The sequence below is a fragment of the Dreissena polymorpha genome, chromosome 9 (genome assembly GCF_020536995.1).
Source record: "Dreissena polymorpha isolate Duluth1 chromosome 9, UMN_Dpol_1.0, whole genome shotgun sequence".
NCBI lineage: Eukaryota > Metazoa > Mollusca > Bivalvia > Myida > Dreissenidae > Dreissena > Dreissena polymorpha.
This window is the reverse complement of record NC_068363.1, coordinates 94,596,255-94,620,759: the sequence shown is the minus strand read 5'-3', so window position 1 is coordinate 94,620,759 and position 24,505 is coordinate 94,596,255.

Here is a 24,505-nt window from a genome sequence, read left to right as displayed (position 1 = left end):
ATCACATTTTAATTATATAATAGGAAATACAAACATTTTAGACTTAATAATCCTTAGTCAGGATAAGATAGAGGGCGCGGGCATCGCTGTTGCCGAGGTCACGAGTCGAGTGGAGCACCTGGAGAAGGAGCGCGACAACTTCCGAGACGACATGACATATTTAAAATCTCAATCAATGAGAAATAACCTTATTTTTACTGGTGTACCGGAAGTTGCCGGCGAAACACCGGAAGTGACGGAAAGTACGCTCCGGAAGCACATACGCGAAGCCCTGAAGATCGCGAAGGATGCTGCCGACCGCATGCAGTTTGAAAGGGTGCACCGTTCTCCAGGCCAACCAACACCAGGGAAGACCCGATCAATTGTGGCAAAGTTCGCCTTCTTTAAGGACCGCGAGGCTGTTCGGCGGCAGTGGAAAGAACTGAACGGCTCAAACTTCAACGTATTTGAGCAGTTTCCACCGGAAGTGGTAGCGACGCGCAGACGGCTGGTCCCGAAAATGAAAGAGGCGAGGGGGCAAGGCAAACGATCCTGGATAGCCTACGATACCCTCTACGTTGACGGTCGTCCGGTCAAGAAATAGGGACACGATGGGGGAGAACTCGCGATCCTGTCGTGGAATGTAAATGGACTGTCGCAATGCAAGATTGACGATCCTTTATTTGTTGATATTTTGTTAAAGTATGATATTTGTTTTTTGTTTGAAACTTGGACCAATTCTTCAAGTAACATTTCTTTAAATGGGTATATCTCTCATAATTTTTATAGGAAATTCCAGAACAAGAACGCACGTAGATGTAGTGGTGGGGTAGCTTTATATTTTAAAGAATATTTAAAAGATGGTATTGAGATTATAAAAAATCACCGTGATTCAATTATCAGGTTAAAATTAGACCAACATTTTTTTGGTTTGAATGAAGATATTTATCTTTGCGGATGTTATGTTTGGTGTGAAAATTCACCTGCATACAATGTTATAAGTGTAGATTTTTTCGAATTACTCGAAAATGACATTTCTATATATATGAAAATAAAGGACGCGTATTACTTTGTGGTGACTTTAATAGTAGGATTGGGTCCAAACCTGATTTTGTAATCCATGATGTTCTAAATAGTTTTATAGATGATATTGATTATGACTCAGATACGTACTCTGGTAGGGCCTCTGTTGATAGATCTCACAATAATCACGGTATTAAACTGCTTGATCTATGTAAATCCTCTAATTATCGTGTTGTCAATGGCAGAATAGGTAATACGAGTCAGTCTACATACTTTTCTCATAACGGTCTATCTACAATTGATTATTTGGTTTGCCATGAACGAAATTTCGCACTTATTAAAGAATTTGTAGTACACTTTTTTAATGAATTCAGTGACCACACACCGTTATCGTTTACATTGTATTGTAACAATAAAACGGTTGAACAATTGTCATACACTGAAACGAAGTTTAAATGGAACGATTCATTGCGTAACCAATTTAGATCGGGTATTATTAGCAACTTACCTATGTTTAACACAATTGTAGAGGATTTAGATTGTACAAGCTGTGACTCTATAAATAGTGCGTTAAATAAATTCACTGATGTTAAACGTAATGTTGCTGATCCTTTATTTTGCAAAGATTATGTAATAACCAATACATCAAAATTTGAACAGTGTAGCGCTGTGAGGCATGCTGATTGGTTCGATGTGCAACGTAAAATTGCACACGGTCACTATGTTTCCCTGTTAAAACAATTTAACTGTAATAAGTCGGAAGACAATAGACTTCAATTGTTGCAATGTAAAAAGGAGTACAAACAAATTATCAATAGAAAGAAAAAAAGCTATTTGAGAAATAAGGCCAATGAGATAGAACGTTTTAAAAATCGTAGACCAAAAGAATTTTGGAAATACTTTAAATCAAATAATCAAACTAAATATCACAATATCCCTTTGGAAGACTTTCAACATTTTTTCTCTGATATTAGTCATGGTTTGTTTGATTGTGTTAATGATGAGGCTGAACATTTTTGTAGTACTCATAATTTCAATTTGCCCAATTCACGTTTCCCCGAACTAGATCAGCCATTTACCGTTGATGAGATTAAATTGTCTGTAAAACGATTGAAACGCAACAAAGCATATGGAAGTGACTATATTTTAAACGAATATTTGATTGAATGTATTGATATTTTAGCGTTGCATATATGTGATTTGTTTAATGCTGTGTTGAACTCTGGTCATTTCCCCGAGAAATGGACGGAAGGTATTATAATCCCTCTACATAAAAAAGGTGATAAATCTGATGTGAACAATTATAGAGGGATTACTCTTCTAAGTTGTTTATCTAAGCTATTTACCTCAGTTGTTAACAATAGATTAGAAACTTTTGTAGTAACTTTAATATAATTTCGGACGCCCAATTCGGATTCAGAAAAGGGCGCTCAACAAATGACGCTATATACATTCTCATGTCCCTGGTTCAAAAATATATAAATGAAAATAAAAGACTTTATGTAATATACGTTGACATGATGAAATGTTTTGATTCTGTTTACCGTAATGCATTATGGCTGAAAATATACAAGGCCGGCATAGAAGGTAAATTGCTTAGAATAATAAAAAGTATGTATGAAAATGTTAAATCATGTGTTAAGCATTGTTCATCATACTCAGACTATTTTAACTACGCTGTAGGATTACGGCAAGGTGAAGTTATGTCCCCTTTATTGTTTTCCTTATTTGTAGAAGACTTAGAATTGTTTTTACAGAATGACGTCTCTTCCGGCCTAAGTATTGATGACATTGTATTGATTTTGTTACTTTTCGCAGATGATATGGCTATAATTGGTAAATCGCCCGTGCAGAAACACTTGGATCTTGTTTCAAATTATTGTAAATGCTGGGGATTAAAGGTTAATACCGATAAAACTAAAATAATGGTGTTTTGCAAACGGGGTAGATTATTGCCATCTGAAACATGGACATTTGAAGGTCAGCAAATAGAAGTAGTAAATGATTTTAATTATTTGGGAACTGTTTTTAATTACACTGGAAATTTTAATTTAAATCAAGAATATTTATGTGGAAAAGCACTTAAAGCTATGAATATTTTATTTAACAAATGTAAAGAGTTTGACTTAAAACCAAAAACACAATTCCAGCTATTCGATGCCTTTGTTGGATCCATACTGAATTACGCATGTGAGATATGGGGTAAAGCAAAGTCCATGGAATTGGAAAGGATACACTTAAAGTTTTGTAAAAGATTGTTAAACGTTAAGCAAACTGTATGTAATGCTGTAGTGTATGGCGAGTTAGGAAGATACCCACTATTTATCCATAGATATGTTAAAATGGTTAAATATTGGTTTAAACTTATTGAAACTGATAACATAATTTTAAAATCGATTTATATACAAGCATTAAATGATTGTCAAAATGGTCGTTTTAATTGGGTATCTAATGTTTAACTATTGTTAGACACTTACGGTTTTTCATACGTGTTTAATAATCCAAGCTCCGTCGATGTTAAAATAGTTATACCACAGTTTAAAACTGTTGTCATTGATACTTATAAACAAGAGTGGTTTCGATCCATTGAAAATAGCTCTGTTTTAGATATGTACCGTGTGTTTAAGTCAACATTTGTATACGAAAATTATTTAGATTTATTACCTAAATCACTAAGACACTATGTCGCAAAGCTTCGATCTTCCAGCCTACCACTGAGAATTCAAACTGGAAGATATGCTGGTCAAAATATACCACGAAATGAACGTTTTTGCCTTTGTTGTAACGAATTAGATATTGAAGATGAGTACCATTTTGTCTGTAAATGTCCATTATACGTTGATATTAGAAAAAACTATTTAAAGAAATGTTATTACAATAGGCCTTCTGTTTACAAATTCCACCAGTTGCTGAATACAACGAATAAATTTGAACTTATTAAGTTAGCCAAATTTGTAAAAGAAGCTCTGATTTAAAAAAATAATATTACTAATGCTGTTAATTAATTTATATAGCAATCCTCCATATATTACCTTGCCTTTTCGTAACCGTATACGATGCTGATTATGTTATTGTTACTACTATGTTTATCTCTGTAACTTTTCCTAAACGTATACGATGCTCCTTATGTTTATATTATTACTATGTTTATCTCTGTGACATAATTGTATGTGAAATATCTAGTGTTTAGACGATGTACACTGTGCAAGTCTGAATAAATATTTGTCTTGTCTTGTCTTGTCTTGATAAGATAGAGACAAATAGATTTTAATCATTTTCTTCAATTTCAGGTAACTTATTGATGTAATTTATTAGCCCCAGTAGTAATAAATGATTCATTATGCTTACCGGCATATCATGAGAATGGTGAAGTATGATCATAAGACGGATAAGGTTGTGTACATTTTTTTGTAACTGACTTACTTAATCCAAACTGTAATGTTAAATGTAAATCATAAAAAAAAAATTGTATGCTTTGTACATTTACCAGAATACTAAAAAGCCATCATAATACATGTACAACATGTATTACTAAAAAGAGTACATTACACTTATTTTTATAGTACATACACAATTTAGCTGTTGATAAAACTTGTTTTGTGTGCGTAATTTACAATGTTGTGTATTTTACCTAAAGTAAACGAAGGTTTTCAGATTTTTAAAAACCTGTAACACAAGTTCTTTTCAAATATAAATATTAAATAATAAAAAAGCAAAACCAAATTTCGATACATGTGTCAAGTTTCAATGAATCAGTTCAAATCCTTTGATGATGATAATAATAATATATATGTTGCTAAGATTGTCTACTTAACTTGGTCCATTCCATTATACATTCTGTGAAAGAGTTTAGAATCACAGGAGCTCCGAATTATTTGCATAATTCTAATTTAGTTAAACAATGCAATATTTGTAAAGATATACATTAGGAAAATATGAAAAGGGAAGGCATTTTTCGCCCAATATTACCAAATATGCAGACACATGCATTTCTGAACAGTTTACATGGGTACTCGTTAGTGGAGTGATTATAAATTACTTAATGATTTGTAATGCTATTAAAACAGGTGTTGGTCACAGAAAATGACATATGTCCCCGATCCAGCTATATTCCAAATGGGGCCGGACGGATTGACGGAAAGACTGACGGACGGACGATTCAGTTACTATATTCCACCCTTTGGTGGCATAAAAACTTAACGGTTTGGGAAAATATGCTTTACTATCATTAGTGAGACATTTAAAGTTTTGAAAATTATTTAAAAATTATGCATTTAGCCTTGAGCGATGTACATGTAATTAATAGAACGCCAAAGAATAAAAAAATATTATTTTAAATATTAAAAAAGGGTATTATTTTAAATATTTAAAAAAAATGTTTACTGTTGTGATTCTAAACTACGTCACTTACTGTGTGTTTCCTGTGTATTTACTTTTTAGGTCATGTTTCCATTATATCTCTATTTGTTTACGTTTCATTCCTTTTCATATAAGTTGCTTTGTCATTTATCAGTTTTTATTTTAGTCGTGTGCGTGTGTCTGTCTTTATTGTTGAGTTCTTTAAAAACAGCCGCATTATTAAACCAATTAAGCTTTTTATACGCATAGTTCAAGGACGGAACATCACGGGTGCTATTTTTTTTATTAGTTTGCGTTTACTTGTTTATTTAAATGCAATATAGTAGACAACTCCTGCCGTTTCCCAATAAACCGAAATGGGACATTGACGTATTGAGTTTTATATTGCAATTTACATACAGTCAATGATCGATTCACTGAAGAATTCCATTCACTTGTTTAAATGTTGTTGCTATCCTTTTGATAGAGATCAGACAAATTAGAAAACAACCCTGTAATAAATGTACGAGTAACTGCTTACATGGCATAGTTAGCGTATGTTTTTTATTCTAGATTTTTATGCATTTTACTCATCTTCTTGTTGTAACTTGGTAATCTTCCTTTCGAGTTTATACTGTGTAACTTTTACCTTTCATATTTCGCCAGTAATATATATTCTTCTGAAAATAAACGATAAAACAAGTGTATGTATTTCTTTTCGGTATGTTCTTTTTTAACCGAAGGATAACCCACGAAAGTAGCACATAGCAACTAATTTTCAGTGGAGTCCTATATACAGGCCTGACAGGTGCTGATTTTAATTTGAGAGACAGCTTCAAATACACGGGATTCCGGGTGCGATACCCTAGCTCTTTGCGAAGAGACCCCATGATTAGTTACGACAAGTTTGATGTATAGCACCGATACACGCAAGGCATGTTTACTTAGCCTTTGATTTCCATGGTTACTAACCAGAACTTTCAACATGGACGGTGGTGAAGCCAGGATTTGAACTCAGAACCCCTCGATCCTAAATCCAGCACTCGACCACTGAGACACCGCCGCATATCAATTCCGTTTTAATCGTTTGGCTTATCGTCCTAGCAATCTAGGAGAATATATCAATCTTTTCACATGAAAAAAATGATTTACTCCTATTGTGTGATGTTTTCTCACTTAATGGAGCGTTTTGAAAATGCCGTTTTTAGTAATCATCTGTCAATGGAATATCGAAAACTTCGTTTTCCAAAGTTCTGATTTTCGAGGTTTAACTGTATGAGGATATTTTAGGAAAATGACAATGATATATCGCTGCCTGATTGTTACAAAGCAGTTATTTTAACGGCAAGGGACTATGTGCGCCAAACTCCTGAGGAGCTGTCTAATCAGGGTAGACTTGATTTGTAAAGAACGACCGACACAATAAAAACTTTGACCTTAATATTTGCCCAGGGGTAGGCTAAGTAGAATCAAAGTGACCTACCCTCGGGCGCTGTCACCATTTTTTTTACCATAATACAATGTACTTTTCTACATTTCTCATGTCTAGATCCGGAATATTTGGCATATTTAGGAAGGTGTTGGCCCGGGTCAGGGAGGGTAATCAAGCGCGCCATGTGCGTTCTTAAGGTTATTTTTGGGCATAAAAAAGGTCATTTTGAGAACATATTGTGAGTTTTTTTAAATGTTTTAATATTTAATATTATTTAAGTAGATGTTGGTGAATTTAGGAATAAATCGAAAAAAATGTTCAAGAACAGTTGAAAAATGTTTGATAGGGGTCCAAAAACCGATTTTTAAATAAAATTGCATTGATTGTTAGCCCGTTTCTTATTGAAATATTGTTAGGCTAGTCAGAGGTGTCTCAAAGCTATATTTTTCCGGTACAACAAAGTACCACAGACACATTAATGTGCGCGTTTGGGATATAGATGTGCCCCGGGGTCGAAATAGTGTGCGTCAAAGAGGGTAACCCTCGTGAAACGTACTCAACTGGGCATATTTGTGAAATACTGTCTGTTCTATTTCGAAACCAAGATGCATGTAGAATAAATTGCAGACGGAGGTGCACATGTAATCCAATACAAAACCTATAATAAGTAACAATCGCAATAAGGCTATAACTGAACACTGAAGTTTATAACATTTTACATAGTCGCTTACCCCTCATAATGTTCTTATACAAACGCAATTGCTAATGTAGTCAATTAATTTTTATATGGTAAACAGAAGCTATGTATTTATTGGTAAGATGTATAGATTTTATTGAAAATAAATTACAAAATTAGTGATGAAACGAGTTTTTTTACGGGGAAGGTTTACTTTTTCGATAGGTTCAAACATATTTTTAATATTCAACATATTGTATTATCCCTTCATTATTATGTTAATACTGATAAGTTGGGTATACTGTTTAATTAACACACTGTTAATTTCTATATTTCGTTTACTATAAACGTTTGTGAAAAAAAGTAATAACCATGACAAAAATCCACCTCGTAAAGACTCCATGGAAGATTCTGCGTTGAGCATTGCATAACCACAGTTTGTCCATGCAGCTGCTAATGGCCTAAGTGTCAGTTCGTAACGGGTTTCAAGGGACATCGTGTAATAATAAATGCAAATTGTTTCGAATTAATATTATGCAACTAACGTCTGATGTATTGCTAAGAAAACTCGAAACAGCATATAAAGAATACAAAGATTAAACTTCAGCTGCCCCAGCGACACAGCATTCTCATTGTGAGAATGAAGATGAAATCGCATCACGATTATTTTTACTGAAAATACGAAATTGTATAAACAGTAACATTAGGTTTTTCATTTTTTCATTATATTTATTTAATTTATAATGACATTTAATATATTTCCCTTAGTGCACGTTTTCACACTGTTTTGCACAAAAGATACTCTTATTGGCAACACAATCAGAAAATACCAAGATGAGATAGATCCTAATACACGTGCATTATACTCCCTCACTCTTGTTTTTTTTACATCTTGGCTTTGTTATATGTTTTGCTTTGCTTTTTAGGAATAATAATCATATTACGGTGTCAGAATAAATATAGAACTTTCACTGAATATGTTAAGATTATTTTTATTATATTTTTAAACAAAAGGTGAATGATAGCCGAACATTATGTGTTCTCGTGGTATTTTCTCAGGTTTAAACATTCTGTAATCGCCACAAACAGCTCATTACGCAAAATTCTGAAACAACCGATTTTTTCACTTTGTTTCATCATCATTTTCAGAATTGTTTAATTGTTCAACCAACCGTAAATTTCGATATAGCTGAAAGTCGGTGCATTCGCCGAACCGGAACCGGCACTACGGTGTGGTTTTAGCACGTGCATTTTATTGTAACACGTGCATTTTACTGTAATATTTTTGTAATCCATTCGGTACTACATTCAAAACTATAATGATTACTGAATAACTCATACATTATTTTTTCTACGTCTATAGAAAACCACTCGCGTTTCGTGTTAAAAGTAAAGCAAAGCTATCTCGATTTTGGTTGTAAAGAAGTTAAAAATTTCAAATACGATAGGTCGGTTTATGTAGTATCGCCTAATATAATTGTTCCTTAAATGTTGATAGGCATTGCATTCAAAAATGAAATTCATTCTCAATAACTGCACTATAACAAATTTGGCAAAGTCTTTGTTTATGGTTTATTTCTTGACATCCATACCTACGTGTATGTATTCTGAAATTATGTACACAAATACGTAATTATAATAACAGCAGTTCTTTAGTTTAATGTTCTTGCATTTATGTCATCCAACGTTGAACATCAAAAATAGGCAGTAACATTGTGCAAGCTCAACCAAACAGATAAAAAGCCGTATTTTGTAGCAGTGTGTTTATGATTACAAACCAGTTTTGTTTTCTGCTTTTGACATTTACCAGGGACCTGTTAACAACATAATAATGATTATTATATATTATGAGATCTATATATTTTAAATACATATTTTAGAATCTTAACCTATCTACTGTATTCACTCCATTTACGCCCATACTATTATAAGCGATCATGAAAAGAATTTTTAGGTTGTTGGCTTATAACCGCCCAGTTCCTCGTCGAGAAATATATATCAGCATGTACATGAAATAATGTCATAATGGCATCTAGGTCCGTTTAGGTCGTTTTTATTCCTTCGTTTAAAACACCTGAACGATATTTTTACACCCACAAACGAAGTTTAAGGGGTAGGTACTGTATATAGGTGTGAACTTGTCGGTCTGTCGGTCGGTCCGTTTCATGGTTTCTGCTCAATAACGTGAGTTTGGTTTGACATGAAACTTGGTAGGATAGTACCTTGAATCAATACCTTGCTTGGGATTGATTTTGGGGTCCATCAGGTCAAGGTCAATGTCACTCCAATCAATAATTTCAATTTCATATGAGATACCGTAACAAAACTTAATTTAAAGGATGCTAATGACAAGACAGCGCCTCGGATTGATTCATCAGGAAAAATTTAAGACACAGCAACAAAAACTTCAAAGAGCAGGCATACATATCACTAGTTCGTTCAATTTTGGACTATGCAAGAATTGTGTGGGATCCATATCTTCAAAAAGACATTGATAAACTGGAAGGAGTACAACGGCGTGCAGCCCGTTTTGTCTGTAACAACTACAAAGGCAAGAGCATCGTAACAGAAATGCTCAAAGAACTTAAATGGCAACCATTGAAGGACCGACGTAGAGACCAACGATTGGTCTTCTTCCACAAGATCATCTACGACCTGGTTGCCATCCCCGCTGACAATCTTCTAGAAGTCAACAAACGCTCACAACGTAACCATAATTCTAAATCCATCAAACTGGCAACAAGTAACACTGACATTTATAAATACTCTTTTATTCCGCGTACTATTCGGGACTGGAACTCGTTACCAGACAGTGTAGTGACTTGTACAAAAAGTGATCAATTCAAAAGTGTTCTTATTAAATCGTGCTATTAACAGTTTAACATCAAAGGGCACACACCACACCCTCGATAAGTTTTGCTCATAAGTGAGCTAGTTTCGAGTACCATACAGATACAGATCTACGTGCATTTATATATATCGTCGCTGTCCTTTTTTCGTCTTTTCCGAATTTATGAAGTTGAAAAATGCAGGTGAGGAAATGTAGCTTTATTGTTGGCTTTACGGCGAAAAGTCGTAGCGACGTCATTTCATCCACAGGTACGTCATTTCGTTTGGACAAATTTGACAAAAACGTTTTTATATTTGCAGCTACGAGGTTTTCTATCAGGACGAATTGTCGAACCTCATACCACGGACGCTCCGTGCTCATACAAATGACACAACTGTGGTGACAAAATATCGTAGCTACCATTTCTGAACATCAGTATGACTTATCAGTATGACTTACGCGTCTACGGCTTTTACCGTATTTTGCAGCTTCATTTGTTTGGTATTTTTACAGAATTTCTATTTCTAAAACATCGTTATAAAAAATGAGACGGTTTTTTCTCTGTCCTGAAAACTTGGCATTTCGTAGGTTTGAGAACGACAGCGACGATATGTATTTTGTGTTTTTTATACCGTCGGTATGTACAAAACATATCATTACCACGTGTTTTTATGCGCGGTAAAATTTGTGAAATTCTGTGCTATTTGACGTGACCAGGTGCTAAAATAGTATGATAATTATGTTGTTTTTGATGGGTCCGGCTGCCCTGTATAGTCGCTTTATGCCAGACCCTGGCCACAATAACTGAGAATAGTACGACAACTCATTGTGCCGTTTTCCCCCACCGCCGATGTTTCTTTTAGGACAGCTGGCTGCTACAAGCAGGTAGTTAATTGGTAAATGTACGAAAACACCAAATGCGTTTGTTAAATGACAGAGACTGTTAAAACGGCGTTAAACCCAGACCAATTTAATTAATCTCTCAGTTAAAAATTCTGCCCACATTTTCGGTTCAATCAATTTGCTTCTGAATCAAAGTGGATTAAACATGTGTTCGACCACTGTTCTGCAACATGTTTTCTGGCATTGTTATTTCATACTTTTTATATGCCCGTCCTAAGACGGGTCGTATTATGGGAACCAAATCGCGCCCGGCGTCAGGCGGCGGCGTCCACATCGATGCCCGCTCTCTTGATCAAACAGTTTCATCCGATCCTCTTCAAATTTGGTGGCATGTTTGTGGCCATAATATCTCGGTCAAGTTCGATAACAAGTTAGATCTGCCCAGGCACTGTCGGATTATGGCCCTTGAATTATCCAAAAATTGGCCAAATTGGTTTTGTCCGCTCTCTGAGTCAAACAGTTTTAATCCGATCCCCTTCAAACTTGGTGATAATGTTAGTGGCCATAATATCTCGACCAAGTTCGATAACCAACCAGATCGGCACATGCACTTCTGGATTTTGGCCCTTAAATTATCCAAATTGACCATATTGGTCTTGTCCGCTCTCTAAGTCAAAAAGTTTTCATCCTCTCCCGAACTTACTGACGGACGTATATTGCGGGCCGCGGCACTTTATTATATTTTTTTCGCAGTGTTGATTACCAACTTGAACAAGCGAAGTTAGCGTGCAATGCCTACTCTGACCCACCAGGATTTGAGGTGAAATACATAAATGATTTCATAGGTAAGTCTTGTTTTGACAATAATGAAATGTGTTTTGATATGGATATATGGTAGGATATTATCGCTCACTTAATTCAATGGTTACATAGTAGGCTGTAAGTGTTTGACAAGTCAAGATCATTCACTTGAAGTTGAAACCAGAGACACTTGTTAGGCACAAGTTACATAAATAAAGCAACTTGGCTTGGTGTCAGCCAAATATAGTTCAATACATATTTTATAGGTCTATTTCAGAATTACATTTAATTAACATATGAACGAAAGTTTCTACATGCCCCTGTTCATATCAACTGCTAATAACACATATTATAATGCTTAAGCATATTACTTAGTTTTCAGCAAACTTGTCAGAACAGCCTGAAAAATAAAAATGTCATTTATTTATCAACTGTATATACAGAGGTCAAAAAGAGTTCCGTCAAAATTCTAACAATTGTACCAAAAATTTATGACAATTATCAACATTTTCCCAGACTTCTTTAATCTTTATAATATATGTGCTGCATAGTTTTAGTTTATTTAGTTGTGTGTAACCTTTTACTGTAACCTCTGTTGGTTTTTCCGGGAAACATGAGTTTACAATACATTTTTACCTTTACTTCAGAATTGTTGCCTTATAATGTAAGATATTTGATTTATATCATGTGTAAAATCATTTCTGTGTCTTATTTTTATATTGTCTTTTAAAAGTTCTTCTCAGTTTGCCTACCTTTGACGTTTTAAAGATATCCGAATTTTGACTGTCTGAGACGTATGCCCGTATTGTCAAATGCTTGTAGATAGACATGTTGCTCACATTTTCAGGGCTTGACACTTACTTTTTTACCTACTGACCCAAGAGGTCCGACAATTTCTATGTTATTTTACCTTAATTTCAACTTACTTTCCGGACTATCCACAATGTATTGTGCATTTATTTAAAGAAAACTATGCTGTATTAATTTAATATTCTTTGTACACATGGTACAATAACTTAAGTCTAGCACATAGGCTTAACACTATTACATAAGAAAATGTGTACCTTAATCTTTAATCAACTACCAGCAAGTCCATCTTTAGTTTGAAACAGAATCAAATCTTTCTTTTATAGCGTTTTTTTAGGCCACATTTAAAATATTGTTGGTTTGCCCTTTACCGACCCTCATACATGCCATACGTCCCGATCTCGGCGGGACAGTCCCGCTTTTGGGCCCTTTGTCCCGCCGTCCCGATATGAGACGATTTGTCCCGACATTCGTAAAAAACGATGTAAGGTCTATAGGTTCCCAATAAAATTCGCTATTCAAGCTCTGTTTCGCTAACACTTACCCCCGCTAATCCCTTTATTGCCCCCAATTAACAATCCGATTCTACTTATCGTGTGTACCAGTGTTGTTTATGACACCTTATCAGCGATTTATCGGCTTATTATTGATTTCATCAGGCATTCACACCATGGTGATCTTCAAGATAGTGGTCGCTTATTGCTATCGATAGTTGTATTATAATGAAATAAATGTTGAAAATGTGTTTATTTTTGTATTTGTTTGAAACGGTTTACAAAACAATTGTTTTGTAAAATTAACTCTACGTCATTAATGAGTCTTTTACATTCAATGTTTAGTTCATAAATAGCGGGATAATCAGAATGTGCAATATACCAAAATCGCAAAAACAGTCCAATAAGTGATACCCATCCTGTCTAGTGTAATTGGGTGTAATTGTTATAAAAACAACGAGGTGCTATGCATGACAGTTTGACCCTACTCCAATTAAGCTAAAAACAACGAGGTGCTATGCATGACAGTTTGACCCTAATCCAATTAAGCCGCGACAATTGACAAGTAACAAACTGCGCATGGATACATGCTTAAAAAAACATCGCAACAAACAGTAAAAGTGGTACCCATCTTGTCTTGTGTTATTGTAATAAAAACAACGTGTTGGTATTCATGACAGTTTGACACTACCCCAATACAGTGCCTGACAATTCACAATTCAGTTTAATCTGTGTATATAAGAAGAAATCAAAATATGATTCTTAACATCAGAGAAAAATAATTCGAGTAAAGCATCCATAGACTTCTTTTTTATGAAAAAGAAAAAAATCCATAGACTTCTTTTGTCCTTTTGTTTTTGTTGGTGTAAAAACGGTTGAGGCGTTGTTGAGAGTTAAAATGAACACAAAGACGGTTTGCTTCCACCAAAAACCTACCTCGGAAATGTGTTCGGCCGCGCATTCCGTGTGTAACTGATGTAACTGTTCGGTAGATAGTTTACTGTAACCGTACTTTCAGTGTACTGGATAGCCTCCCCTGCGTTATTGTTTGCCATTGAAATTAATATAATGAGTATTGTTGTCGTAATGTTCTAGATTTTGTACTCTAAAAAGATGAATATTATCCTCGTTGTTTGCTATTGTATTATTTTATAAAACTGCTATTGTTATGTTTTACATTCCATGCTTCATATCAGATGTTTTATGTCTTGAATAAAAGTATCAAGAGTATTTGTTAGTACTATACTTTTTTCAGTAAAGGTGAAATGATAGATCGTTTTAGGTGTCCCGCTTTTTGGTCAAATGTCCCGACAATTTTTTATGTAATGTCCCGCTTTGGACCTAAAAAATTATGGCATGTATGCCGACCCTAGATTTTACAGGTGGGTAGGTAGGTAGGAAAATTATTTTATTTTATTTGAGAAATTATATTTTTAATACACTAATAGTCTATGAATATTTAAAACACTGTTATTAAAGCACTGTTGCAGTGTACGAAGCCCTATGTAGCTTAACCACATCTTGTTTGCTGTTTTCTTGCATATATTAATATCAAATGCATGCTTTGTGTTATTACATCAAATATGTATTCAAATAATGATGTTAATTGTTCAAATACATTTGTAATTATTTAACTGCCAGACTGCTTTTATTTTTAACTTAAACCTTTCCCTTTAGCATACAAAAAGCATTGAAGGAGTGTTGAAAGACAGCCAAAAGCCTTTAATGGAATAATTCAGACATGAAGAAAGACCGTCACAATTTACCGGCCAGACTGGCCTACCAGGAGAAAAAATTCACAGGACAGTTGAAATTTTCACAGGCCTCAATTTAAAGTGTTTGACTGGAGAGTGCATAGAGCCATTAGTCTCGTCGGCATGGCAAAGTAAATTCACAAAAGGGCAAACATAAGCATGAAAACTTGATTTGGGGAAATAAATTAAGTGTGTTAGTTTCAGTGTGTGGGTATATTTACGCTTTAAACATATATACTCGAGTGTTGGCGATGTATTTAGCTAAAAGTAATTAATATATTTAATAAGTTTACCTTATAATATCCATTTCACTACAGGGCCGTACCCAGGATTTTTTTACTGGGGGGGCCCAACCGGGGAGGGTTTGGGAGGGGTCCCCCCTTCCTATATATGTACTTTTTTAATTTGGCTTTTTGCAAGGTGAATTTCAATGCTTATAAAAAACGTATTTTGTGATATGAATTAATGGAAAATAACAAGTAAATCAGCACATTTCGGAAGTCTTAAGCTTTAAACAATGGTATGAATTCACAACAATATTAAAAGCTTTAGATTTCCGAAACTTACAGGTTTAAACTGACGATTATCCACATCAACTCTCGTATTGCTTCCACCATTTTTTTCACAAATCAATAACGTCACAGGTTTTTTTATATCTGATTTTTTGGGAAAGACCTTGCCATTTTTTAGGAAAAAAATTGCGCGAAACGCCTAATTTTTGGCGAATAATGAAAGTCTTAAATAATCAATTTAACATATTTTACTGTTTTCAAACAAATTCAAGGAGAGAGATAATTTAATTATACAATATTTTTCTACACTGGATCAGGTTAAATTATATAATGAGATCGATTTGTTGTTTCAATTTTCATTTTTTTACCAATGAGCCATTAATAGGTTGATATTACTCAATTCTCGGTACTCAATTATTTTAAATACTGAATTCTGCCAAATTCTCATCTGTTGCTCGGCAAATTTATGAATCTGTTTTTCTTTTAAACAAACATGTTAACTATCTCATCTTAGTCTTTTTCAGTGATTTCCTTTCAAAAATTATAAATACTCAGTTTTAATACCTTTGTCAGTGTTTTTGTTCCGGTTCAAATTCAGGGCCCTATTCTCAATGCAAAAAGTATATATTGGGACCTAAAAATTCCCAATAAAAGGTTTCAAAAAACAAACAAAACAATTAAACTTTTAGAAGGGAAAAATACGTCTAGGGCCTTCTCAAAGAAGGAAAAATACTTGCGTCGGCAATTATCAGACCATAGTCTACGAGTTGCAGTTGCTTCCATTCGCTGCACGTATCAAAATACATGTTACATCAACCATCGATAGATGAAGCATTCATGATCACAATGGGGGACTGATCAGGGATGTGTTTACAAGGCGATAAGAAAACATTGCCTAGAGGCTTATCTCGATTGGCGAGCGTTAATCCCCTTGTTTATCAGGGACAATAAAACATAGCTGCTCTTTTGTATTGAGGGAAAGTGTACTGTGGGCCCTTGCACGAGAGAAAAATTTGCAGTGGGCCGATTATTTAAAAAAAATCATAGTTCGACAGCCAGCTGGGGGGGCCCAGGCCCCTGGGCCCATGGCCTGGGTACGGGCCTGCACTAACATGCCGTTACAGTAAACTGTATAGAGTGGCAAACATAATAAAGCAGAATATGCACATGAATCTGATTAAACACAGATCCACTTACATATAAATCGAATCATGTTTGTCTATATTTGCATTTTCAAACGATAATCATGTGACTGTTAGATGTATTTTTCATTGCGAGTAGACTGCATTCCAATTTTCAAGCACTTGTTCTGTGACACAGGTACTTGAAAAAAATTGTTTGGTCCTTGTATATATATATAATAAGAGTATATATATATAAGGACCAACAAATGTTTTTCAAGTACCTGTGTTCTGTGACATTCAGTACATACATTTCCAAAAAAATAGTTTTATTTGTATTTAAAACATACACTCCATCGTAGAATGACACGCGATTTTCATTAATCCATACTAATTATATGACGTCAGCCGTTAATTCGATAGTTATTTGTCCATTTCACTGATCATCGTTATTTCTTTTTATTTCTGCCATCTTGGATCACGTAAACAACATGTGTGCAACGAACGTAAACTCGTATATGTCCTACTACTTTCACGAACCAATAGTTAAGTATGATGTCTTCAGCGAGACGCCATTTTTACAGAACACCGCCGACCGCGATTCCGGTTATAGACGCTTGCATTACTGCGCATTCTGGGGCATATGAAATTCCAACCATCAGAGCGACCTAGATCGGTCAGGGGCGATAAGAATGGCTAGGGATATAAATCCGCACACAAATAGATATTGCAGTCGGCTCTAATATGATTGGCGAAAAAAAAAGAAAATAAAAAAAATATGTTTTCAGAAATCGCAATAAATTTTTGGGGGTCTGGCGGTAAAAAGTGGGTTGGTCGGTAAAGGGCAAACAAACTTAATTTTAATTTAGGCCTTATATAAATTTTTAGATGACTGGCCTCGGCACAGTGCTTTACACAAATTCTACATGTCATTTTTTTTTTGGTTGAATTATAATCAACCCAATTGAATTCTATCCTTTTCATATTTTCGCTGTACTTCAAGCTTCTCTTCATTAGTTTAGTCTATTTATATCCCGGTCTCGAGTCGTCCCATAAAATAAGGATGAAATTATCGGTTTATTATGAATATATAAATTTGTGTTATTGATGATAACGGCTTTCCACCAGTGTTTCACAATAAGCTGGCCAGGATTTTTTACTGGTCTGACAGATCAACCAAATTTCTAGTTTCACTGGTCCACGCTTTTTTTACTGACCCCGAGTCAACGGACCACCGTTAGTGTCAAGCCTTGCTGAAATAGTTGCGTTCAGAATAAATCTGAACGCTGAAACTCCAGTCTGTAAAAGCCATAACGAAAAATAATTACAATATTATTATGGGAATTACAGTATTTACAAGTGTATATATCTGAAATCTACCTTTTATATGACAAATAAGAACTTGGATCACAAAAATGACCTGTATTTCATTTAAAATCATAGACATGGAGCGATCATTTTCTCAAAGGCAGCCATTTTGGCATTGTTGTTGTTATTTCATGCCATAGCTATTTCGTACCTATTACTTTTGGGGTATTTCGTTACTGTCGATTCTAATATTTTGAGTTATAATAGTTATAATTCTTTTTTTGCTTCATCTTCTTACTATTTCCAATTTCATTTCTTACTGTTTTGCGCATATTGCACACTTAATTTTTGTGTGCGAACTCAGTTACAAACATAGTTGAATTTAACCTCCAGTTCAAGGGAGATAACATGAACCCTTTACTATACAAGGATTTATATTGGATGAAACAAACTCGAAATATAGTTTATTAACAGGTAAATTTCGATATATTTTGCTCAATATATACTATTTATGCAACGTTCTTTCATAATAGTCACAAATATGTGTGTATTTAAATTCAGGAGTGATGCAACCCAAATTCGTGTCGGAACTCTCGCTATTAAAAAGATAGAGTGGACTATTGGCGCCAAGAGTCTGCCAAAGCAAAAATCATCAAAAGACTAAGGCGGCAATTTATATTGACTAGTGTCGAGCTCTGATATTAAGATATTGAAGCAGGCTTTTTTCGAAATTCGGCCCCATTCCCAATGCAAATCTGGTTGTTTTTTTCCCAGTTGAAAAAAAATTTCCCAATTCCAAAACAAAAAATTTTTTTTTTTTTTTTTTTTTATTATTAAAATATATAAGTTTACCTGATCCGGTGTACAAAATATAAAGTATTGCATAATTAAATTACTACTACTACTACTACTACTACTACCGGCAATTTTTTTCACCTGGAAAAAGGTCAGGCCTTTTCCCCAAATTCAGATTAAAAAACCTGCACTTATTACACAATCAGGCATGTTCATAATATTTTGTAAATTTTTTATAATAAGTTATCAAAATAGTCATTATTTGCCAGTTAACGGCTTCTTTGAAATATAAGAAACACTATTTACATGCGATAAATTTTCCCAATTGAACCAATTTTGCGATTATTTTTTTTCCCAAAATGGGTTTTTTGGGCGACGCGAAATTCCCAAAATTCCAGTGTGGCGTTTGCCCAAAATGGAGCGGAAAAAGCCTGTGAAGCTTTTTTGTCTTGCTTAGTTATGTGAAATAAGATCTTTGAATTCTGCTAAATCTTATTTTTTAATTATGCCCCCCTTCGAAGAAGAGGGGGTATATTGCTTTGCTCTTGTCGGTTGGTCGGTCCGTCCGTCCACCAGGTGGTTTCAGGATAACTCAAGAACGCTTGGGGCTAGGATCATGAAACTTCATAGGTACATTGATCATGACTCGCAGATGACCCCTATTGATTTTGAGGTCACTAGGTCAAAGGTCACAGGTGAAGGTCACAGTTACTGGAAATAGGCATAATAAGGATTTAGCATGGTTCAAACAAGGGAAACAACTACGGTTTATGCATTTTTTTTTTATTACAGATTTGCCTCCCTTTAATTCATTCAAAATCTCATTTTACAGCAGAGATTCCAAATCTGACCTGTAAATGAGCCCCATATTTATTTAAATTTAAGTTTAATGTATGAAATTTTCTATGGAGCGTACTCTTATTTCTTATTATTGTTATTTAAAGTAATAAGAATATTACTTATATCTTTTGTTCTTTTCTTACATTTGTACAGATTCAGCATAAGTAACACATTGTTTTTGTACTAGTCTTGTGAGACCTATATTAATTAAGAAATCCTGCTCAGTGCTGGAAAATCAAAAATCTGCTTTACCAACCAACATAATCATATATTTAAAGAAAAAGTGTGAATAAAGTAAATAATAACTGTCAAACATGATTGTGTTACCTTGCCACTTACCTATATTGAAAGGCTTTTATTACCGGTACTTTAGTTTTTTGCCAATTTTTTGTTTATTGAGTCACAGTAAGAAAATATTGATACAGGGAAACACCTACATGTAAGTCACCTTTTAAATTAAAAATGTATATCACTTTTAAAAAGTTAATGTTACATTACTTCAAATTGCAATCAATTTAAACTAAAATTTACAAGAGGGTGATATTAATTTTGTAAAGAACTAAGAAATGACTGTGTATTTAAAATGCAGTTGTTGTTTTTTTACAAATATTTATTGGTTTATTTATTCTATTATTCTCTAATATTTTTTTATGCAATACTCTCACAACCAAGTTTAACAATACTAATGTAGTCTATTCGGGTAAATGGACTTGTTACATGCTTTGAGTTTCATTCTGGGGTTCTTATAGATTCTGTCTGGATTTTCCAATAAACAATAGTGGACAGAGGGCTGATTAATTTGTTATTAGAAACCCAAATGTCATAACAAAATCAGTAATTTAAATACCCTTTGTAAATTTTCTCTTAGAGTTAAGAAAATATTACATATTTATACTAAAAATAAGCTGTTTTCTTCCATAGTATTGCTTTTACATTGCATGGGCGGCTTTCTTAAAAAGTTTATGCATAGTTCACAAAATATTGCATTAATAATTTAACTTAAATAATTTCTAAATACCTTTAAAACTAAATAAGTAACTCGGTGCAACATTTATTAACTCAAAGATTTAAAGGAAAAACTAACAGAACAATAGCAACTATTTTTTCTAAGTTAACTCATATTATTTTACACGTGTTCACATTTTAATTCTCGGATCAGTGCAAATATCACATGTCAGTTTAACGTACTAGTAAGAATGCATTTGTATCAAAAGAAAGTACATGTAATCAAGTGTGTTTTTTAGTTTCATTTGTGCTGCGCTGCTACCAAATCTTTGACAAATTTTGTTCTGAGAAGTACTCAGTAATATGAAAATGTTATGTCATTGTAGGTAAATGTACATGTAAGCTATTTTTATATTAAATTTGATTAAACAATATCATAGTAGGGGTTGCAGTGCTCCAGCTAGGCCTAAATCCAAGGGCGCCGAGCCCTACCCTCCCGAATCTCCGCCCTGCCCCCCCCTCATTGTTGTAGAAATTATATTTGAATGGTTTAATATGAATGGGAATAATACAATTATTTATAACATATAAATTAACATGCAATAGGAAGCATTTCAGAAACACCCGCGCGCTCGTACGTGCCCTTTTCACAAAATACTGCGCGTCAAAAGTGCCCTTTTGACAAAATACTGCGCGTTGAAAGTGCCCTTTTGAATAATAAGCCCCCCTGCCCTTTTCAAATCCTAGCTGGAGCACTGGGGTTGTATTATTGGATAAATCAACTTTTTGACACTCCACTAATATTGAGCTGATTTTTTTAATGGGCAATATTTGGTTCCAAAGAAGACCTGTAAAAATAACCTACATTCTTTGCTTTTTTTTCATAAGAATAATTGAGATGCACTGAATTACAGTACCTTAACTAATTTACTTCCAGGTTAAACCAATCTGGTTGGACAGGAACATTAAATTTCAACTCTTGTGTCGTCCAGCTCGGCCATAGGGTTGTTTAAGAAGCTTACAAAACATAATTAATTGCCCACACAATTTTAAAATGTGTGTGTTTGATATTTTTGCTTTATGAAAATGTAATGAATACTTAAAAAACAAAACAAAATTGAAACACATGATATACATGTGTATGTTAGTTTTACAACATACGATGACCACAGACTTGTACTTTTGACCAGACAATTAGAATACTTGAGATGGTTGAATGGCAAGTCTTGGAAACTGGCCATGAAAAGTTAATGTGCATCTAGCTGTGTTGACAAAAAGTATTAACAATATTGGATAAATGCTTACCACAAACTTGCTCCAAGAAACTTGACTTCGAAGATGATTGTGTTTTATGTCTTAAGAGTCTATAGCTATGAAACACAAATCTGTATTGTTAGTTTCATAGAAATACTGCTGACGACAACTCGAACCATGGTTAGAAGTTAAAAAACAAAGTTATAGCTATTACAGGGTGCCGCTAATACAGAACTTAGATATCCAAATTTTCCTTGTTCCTCTCCAATTCCCAGGACAGAGCGTTCATTACTTTGGTCTTAAATCGAGGCAATCTATAGCCTAACTGCACTGCATACTTTATGTATTGGGCAAGATTGCACTTTGTTTTCCTTCAATTGACAACTGTCTTTGGGCGCGGCCATTTTGCTTGAAAGAAGTCCGAAAACAAAATGGCGCCCACGTTATACCAGAGGCTTCCCTATGCAATAAAAAGCCGGTTGGATCCAGAGTGGGAAAAGAACATGACTGTGGTGATACGTCCGGTTGTAACGCACGAGTTGATGAAGATATTTATAACAGTTGATCGCACAATCTACTCGTGCTATACATTTTATTATTCCATTTATAGTATACCTTATTTAGATGAAAAAGAACGTTACAATTTAAGTTTGTACACTTATTAATGCTATTGTCCTGTAAATATCTTTGTTCCTTCCTATGCTCAGTATTTTGCGTTTGTTTCAAGGTGATACCGATTTGTTTTGTTTATACACGCTTTACAATACAACACTATTTACGACCCTGATGTCACCATCATCATCACCATCAACACCATTATCATCATCACCATCAACACCATTATCAACATCATCAACAACATCCCCATAATCACCCCCATCATCATCATCACCATCATCACCATCATCATCATCTCCATTATCACCATCATCATCATCATCATCACCACAACCACCACCACCAACACCACCACCAACAACACCACCACCAACACCACCACCAACACCACTACCAACACCACCACCAACACCACCAACAACACCACCAACACCACCACCAACACCACCACCACCAACACCACCAACACCACCACCAACACCACAAACACCAGGGTTTTTTTTGGCCCGATTTTATAGCCGAAATTCGGCTATGTTCCCAATCCCAAAAAGTATACTTTTTTCCCAAAATGTGGCAAAAAACCAATAGCCAAAAAAAAAAAAAAGAAGTCTTATGTGTATTTTATCTCAATTGTAATTCAATTACATCTAACAAAGTATTATATGATTTTTTTATTTTAATTTGAATGATTATAAAGAGTTAAATCAAATTAAGTATTTCCCTAAGGCCTAACAAAAAAATATGTTTGTCTTCACTGACATGGCCTAAAAAATTAGGGTAGGTAGGTAGGCAAATAATTTTATTTTTAAAAATATTTTTTTTTAGAAAATGTCGTACATGTTGCATCTTCTTCTCATTTTTTTGTGTACAACTGTATGTACAATAAATTTGATGATGTATGTAATGCTATATGGCTTTATTTAAATGCTTAAATGAAATAAAAACTTGCTGTTCATTAATTTTGCATTTGTTGCTTTCCTTATTTCCGAGTTTATTGTTGATTTCTGGCAACGGCTTTAATACTGCAGTCAAATGTCAAATATATGGCGTCTGTCCGTCCGAAAACTTTAACATTGGCCATAACTTTTCCAATATTTAAGATAGCAACTTGATATTTGGCATGCATGTGTATCTCATGAAGCTGCACATTTTGCGTGTATTACGTTGGATTTTAGTGCCTCATGCCTTTGGTAATCAGTCTTAATTTGTTCAAATATGGGACATAATTGTTCGTTAGGATCTTGAATTCGTCAATTGGTCGGTAATAAATTTCGTGCTGTCGAAAATAAATGATATCACAGTAGTCCATTTTATGACCAATAAAAGGCATAACTAAAGTCGCAGTAAGCTTGACCCTTAGTGTCTATAGGGATTCAGTTTTGTTATACTTTCTGTTCCTTTGGGATCATGGAGTATATACTATATTATTTATAATTTATCATATATTAAATAGCCCAAAAGCCATGCTAGGGGGACGCGAGTGGTGTTGCATGTAACATTATCGCCATGAACAGACCCAATCAAACTGGGTGTGCTATTATATTTTTTGGATGCAGTTTATGCTTCCAAAGGACCACATTTTCAGATTATCTTATGTACTGGTGTCGTGGGGTCTATCTACCATCGCTAGCGCTGTCCCAAAATTTCTTTGAGCCAACCAGGTTTTTGTTTTTCGATACGCGAAAACTGGTTTTGAAATAATTATATATACATTTACTATCAACTTGTTTATATGTCTTTTAATGACAACAAAGGCATATCACATATCATAATGTAACATTTTTCAATATAGAAATAATTAGAATGGTACTTGTCAAAGTACAAACATAAGTTATTTTATAGAGTACATTTAAAGGGGTGTCGATTGTTCCAAATTTGAAATCCTGAAAATTAGGCCGGGGGTCTTGGAACCGCAGCCGCAGGAATCCAACAGGACTGAAGGGCAGATCCCCCACCCCATCCAGAGCCCTTACTAATTGTTCTTTTTAAGAGTCTTTCCAATTGTATTTTCGGGTGAATACAATTAAAAATATTATAAACCACACCGTCCGTATCGTCGCATGTGCATTCGTAATTCTATTTCTTCTAACTTCGAACATAAATTATAATCGACGAAAAATAATGTATCCGAAAAC